The sequence below is a fragment of the Dioscorea cayenensis genome, chromosome 16, assembly GCF_009730915.1.
Source record: "Dioscorea cayenensis subsp. rotundata cultivar TDr96_F1 chromosome 16, TDr96_F1_v2_PseudoChromosome.rev07_lg8_w22 25.fasta, whole genome shotgun sequence".
Taxonomy (NCBI): Eukaryota; Viridiplantae; Streptophyta; class Magnoliopsida; order Dioscoreales; family Dioscoreaceae; genus Dioscorea; species Dioscorea cayenensis.
Window position 1 is genome coordinate 4,338,558 of NC_052486.1, and position 6,000 is coordinate 4,344,557.

Below are 6,000 nucleotides of genomic sequence, written 5' to 3' on the forward strand. Positions count from 1 at the left end.
ATGGTATTGGGTATATCGAGAAAGCTCAAGTGTCAAGACATAAGACTCAGGAGTTGTGTTTGTCAAGTCAATTGCCCAACAAAACGTTAAAGAAAAACAAGTCAAAGCAAGGGAAAAACCTAAAAGTGAAGTGCCTACATGGTTTCATTGTGGAGAAACTGGCCACATAAGACCCAAGTGCAACCAATTGAAAGAAGATTTGAAAAGTGGAAGAATAATTGGACATGAAGAAGCAATCATTAAAAGAAAAGTCAGAGGGAAGACTATTGTAATCAAGAAATTGTGGATTCAAAAAAGGTGAAGTACCAAGAGAAGAAAAAGAGTCCTCCAATTCAGGTTTAAAGATGGTGGTAAATCGGGCATGTGTACAACAATATGGTACAACAATCAATATGTCGACCGAGGTCCCTATGAAGTCAATAAGCAAAAACACTCCAACGAGTGAAAAATCTCTGATGTCTCTCAAAGTTTATAGGAAATAAAAAGGAGGGAAAAAATATATATATTAAAAAAAGGAGAGGGATTATTTTTGAAAAAGAGTTTATAAAGGGTGTCTTGGAAGTTATAACTAATTAATGGCGGCATAAAAACCCTAATATCCCAATTTGTTTCCAAAAATTGTTTTTTGAAATCGAAGTAAGCAAAGGAGAAGGCGAAGACGAGAGAAGAAAAGATGAGGACAAAGAAGATGGCTCAGCTGTGACTCCACCGACCCCACAAGAAATTGCCGCCTCAATCATGGGAAGTAAGGACGAGAGGGACCTGATCATCGGAGGAAGCCCACCAAGGAGAGAAGAATCAGAAGATTTGGGAAAAGCGATTGTCCCTTATGTTTCTTCTCGTGATGTCAAGTAAGAGAAGCGGGAACATCGCCCTCAAGACTTGCCTTCGTAGTGTCAAAGATAGAGATGATCTCTCGAGATGGGTTCGTGAGTCTTTTCCAGTGCTTATGTTCGTGAGAATGCAGAGGAAGATGAACAGGTGGACTCCACTACTGTTCCAGTAGGAGAAGGTTCAGAAGAACAACAGGCTAGGGATGAAGATGCTGCAGAAAAAGAAGCAGACCGAGCACAAGCAGAAGAAACTGTTGAAGAAAGAAGTACAGATGCTCCCACTAGTGCTGAAGAAGAGGCTGCTACTATTCTAAGTGAAGTTCTGGGTGATCTACACCGACATGCTGAAGCACCTATAGAAACAGAACATGTCACAAAACCGAGTTATAACATCTTCTCGCAACATCCGCCAGCTCACATAGTTCGACGAGATCCCACTCAAAGATCGTGTTGCACTTTGATTGCTAAAGGGAAGAAAGTAGCGCTCGAAAAAGAAGGCCCAAATCAAGGAAGAAAACCCGTAAGAAGGAGCAGGTTAGCAAAAAGAAAGTCTTTCTCTCGATCCCAAGTAGAAGCTTCCCCTAGGTACAAGAGAAGGTGTACTGAAGCAGCAAAACAGGGGGAGAAAACATCAGCAAGCTCTAAGAAAGAAATGAAGAAAGCAACCCAACAGGCAAAAGACAGTTATGAAGACAGATTTTATGACAAAGTATCCAAGAAGAAGTTTGAATCATGTGAAGGGAGAGGAGTTGTGGTTGAAAGGATGATCGATGAAGGAGCTTTTGAGAAGTATGGCTCGACCGAAATGCAAGCAACAAAGAAGTTTATATAAGTCCGCCACTTTTCCGAGAAAAGCTATAGTTTGTCTTTAGTGCTGAATTTTACAAGAATTTGCCTGTCCTCGACAAAGGGATCACTAGAGTTTATGTTCGAGGTAAGTGGATCCCTTTTACTCCCACTTATCTCGAATAAATTCTGGAGTTTAAAACCAGAGGTGAAGGGAAACTATGAAGAAGGACTTGAGTTGAATGAAGAAGTTCTGAAAGAGATCACTGGAGGAAGGATAGTAGTCATGGGGAGAGGAGACAAGACTCCCAAAGATCCACCCTTACGGCCAAGTACAATGTTCTGCTTAGACTTGGCATTCGGACTCGTTACCAAATTTCACAATTCCGAAAGATAGTGAAGGAGCTCGCGCTTTTATTGTTTCGTCGTGGTACTCGGCAAGAAGTTCAACTGGGAAGGTCGATTTTTCCGAATATTGTAAAAAGAAGTCGATCTGCACAAACTCCTCGACATCACTGGATATCCCGTGACTCGCCGTCGCAGATTTGTTACAACATGGAGTACAACTCGTGAAGGGAGAAGCGATACGCAGAAGAAAGAAGATGAAGATTTCGTAAAACTATTCACCCTGGGTAAGAAGATTGATTTACTGAGAAAGGTGTCTCCACCATCAATGCCTCGAAGATGAAGAAGAGGCAAAATCTATCGGTAGAAGAAGAATATGAGAAGATGTCGAAAAGAGCAACTAGAAGATGTGGAGAGGAGGCAACGAGCATTATCGCAGTAATTGTTTATCATCGCTAAACAAAAGCGTAAGATTATATCTCGCCTGGAAATTCTTGAGAAGAAGAAGAAGAGAAAAGACAATGGCCACGACTCAGGGGGAGATGAAGACCGTGAAACCTCAAGAAAGGAGTTCGTCAAGATGGTATAACAAAGCTTAGCAACAGCTCACTGAAGACTTCTGCATCAATTACGTCACAAAGGGGGAGAAGTGTGCTTGCACCTGCATCGACTAGTTATTTGTTTTTCATTTCTTAGGCTTTTGAACATTTAGTCTTATTGTGTTGAACATTGTTATGTTTGTCAGTTCATTATGGTTAATCATATTTTGTCTCACTAGTATAGCTTTTGTAATATTTTCTCAAGTATTTTTGTAAGCAACTAGATGATATCTCATGTCGACCCCTAGTTTCGCTTCTCCAGCTTGATGTTGTACCCGGAAGTTAGTAATGAGTCAGCTTAGTCCGTGTCCGAGTCGGTGTTGTAACAGTAATGTTGTATCAGAGTCGATCTCGGGTGCAAAGTCAAAGTTATGTCAAATGTCAGGGGAGATTGTTGAGAGCAACCGCACTATTTATTGGCATAATTTGGCAGACTAGACCAAGTGATATGGAAACCAAGCATAAAAGCATAATTGATGATGTGGCAAGCATGGTGACATGGCATGGAGACTTGGAGTGCAAGGCAAATATCTTGAAGATCATGGTGGAGATATTTTTAGTAAGTCTACAACATGTGAGCCAAATATCTTGAAGATCATGGTGAAGCTATCTTAAAGATCTTAGTGGAGTTATTTTTGCAATGCATTACAACTTGAAGACAAGATCATATCAAGACCATATTTAGGTGATTTGATTGAAGACTAAATATGGTGGAGCTTAATTAAAGAAAGATCTATTCATGAGAGTGAATGAAGGAGATATGATTTGAAGAATCCTTGATGAGAATCATCAAGTCTATTAACAGCAAGATTTGAGGACCAAACTTGGGTGAATTGAAGATCAAGTTTGGAGAATCTTTCGAAGACCAAATTTAGTGAATTGAAGACTAAGTTTGGCAAGTTTCATGGAAGACGCATAAGGACGTCGCACTTGCTGAGGGATCTGCGTGATGAGGAACTAAGGAGGTAGGCTAGTTCTGCGATCGGGATCGGGAGATTTGCGTGCATCGACTCGGACTAAGCACTGACCTGGAGGTTGATGGGTCTTGAGGTTGTCCGTAACGTAACCCGAACTCGACGTCAAGTCGTGATCGTAGGCCATGTTGCAACTTATGTTACAAACGGGAGTTACAGATGATTTAATTTCAGCAGAGTTTTTAAATTAGTAGCCGCGGAGATTCTAAAAGAGGTATGTGCTATATTTGGGGACGTTGAGGCTGTCTATAGAAGCTACCTTGCTCGTGAGATTGTAGGTGTGACTCTTGAGTGACTCTTTGAGGAGAGTGTGTGAGCACCAAAACAATCTAGAGAGTGTAGTGATCTTTATTGTTGAGAGTGTGAGTGACAAGTGTTTGTACTCATCTATTTTTACCTCTTTTAGCGGATTGTTTATCTCCGGGCTTGCCCCCTAGCACGTAGGCGAGTGGGACGCTTGAACTGGGTTACCAACGCTAGTGTCTCCTTGTGTTTGTTTGTGTGCTTTTTCTTTATTGGTTTGTGTGAGACTTCTATGAGTTCTTAAGTGTTACTTAATACCCACAAACCACACCGGAGGAACTAACATTTATTATCACTCAACATCAAATTTATTTAATATAGTAATTTTATTATTTTTATTTAATTTATTTTAAATAATATGAGGTAGAATTTTTAAAAAAAATAAAAAAAAAGCATCTTTCATATTATAATAATGATTAATATTTTAATTATATATATATATGTGTGTGTGATGGACCAGGAGGGTGCCCCCCCCAAATCCCCCCAATGCCCAGTGGTACTAAGCGCTCAATGATTGGGACCTATGATCTTTTTTTAATAAAAAGATATTTTTCTTATTTAAATTAAAGCATGGGACCCACAATAAAATTTTTAAAATTTAAATATTGGCAACCGCTATAAATACGCCCATATACTTAAACAAAACTTACATTATTCTCCACTTCTTCATCTTCCAATTTTCAACGATGTTATGGATAAAAATACTCCTCCATCTTCCCAAGTTCCGAATTTTCCAAATAATTTTCAAAATTTTCCATATTCTTTCTTCTCATCAAATATGCAAATTTTTTAAAATTATCCTCAAAATTCACAAAAATTTTCTCATTTTTATCAAAATGTCCAAAAACAACCAAATTTTCTATTTGGTTATCCTAAAATTTTTGGACCTGGTTTCTTCAATCCAAGCATGGGTATGACAAGTTAACAAACCAATGCAAAAACAAGTGGCTTTCAAATTCCTTCAAATGACACCGAAAATTTGGATAAAAATTCTCTTGACGATCAACAGAATACAACGGAAACATCTTCATTAACTGACTCTTAATTTCCCCCCTATTTCACACAACCAGAGATTGAGAATATCATTTTGGATGAAGACAAACAAGAAGATCAAGTTGAAGAGCGGCAACCATGGAACTTGGAAGATGATAAAATGCTCGTGAGTGTATGGCTTACAATTTCAATTGATAATATTGTAGACACTGCCCAAAATGGTAGGATATTTTGGAAACGAGTGACCGACAATCATATAGCATGATGACAATATATTAGCATATATATATATATATATATAATATAGTTTATAGGGAAGTTGATAAATATATATTAGAGGAAACCAACTATTAGGGTCTATTTGGTTGGTAGGCATGGGAATAATGAGAATAGAAATAGGGAAGGGGGATTGGAAATGGGAACAAAGGTAATGTTTGATTAGAGGGAATGTTGATAGGGATAGGAGAAGATAGGGAAAAATTTTAGTAAAATTACTTTTGTACCCTCTCATATTTTAATTAAATAATATGTTTTAATTGTAAAAAAATATTAAATGGCTCCAATTTCTATAAAAATTTTTTTAAATAAGTTATTGATGTATTCATTTCTAAATAAATTTTTAAATTTATATATTTTAATAGATGAATAAATTTTAATTATTTTATTTAAAATAAACAAATGTCCAAAATTAATTATTTTTAAATCACTAAATATTAATTAATCTAATATTTCAAAAATGAATACAAACCATAATGTAATTTCTATCCAAAACATTATTTACAAAATTAAAAAATCTCAATTTGAGGGGCATAAAGGTAAATACATTATCTAAAAGGGGTGTAAAGTAAACTTTTTATCAAGGCATGCTCAATCCCTCCAAAATGAGGGGGATGAGCATGAAAGGTTTGAGGGGTGTACACTTCCCCCTCATTCCCTTCCCATACCTTGGGGATCAACCCTTGTATCCAAACATGGACATGCACATGCCACAAGGATTGATCCCCATTCTTTGGTGATCAACCCTTGCATCCAAATACACCCTTACTCTACACTTTAGGAAGGGGATGAGAATGAAAAATTTGGGAAGGGGGATGAGAATGAAAACTTTATTTGGTTGAGAAAGTAATTCATTGGGAATGAGAAACGTAGATAAATAATTTATTGAAA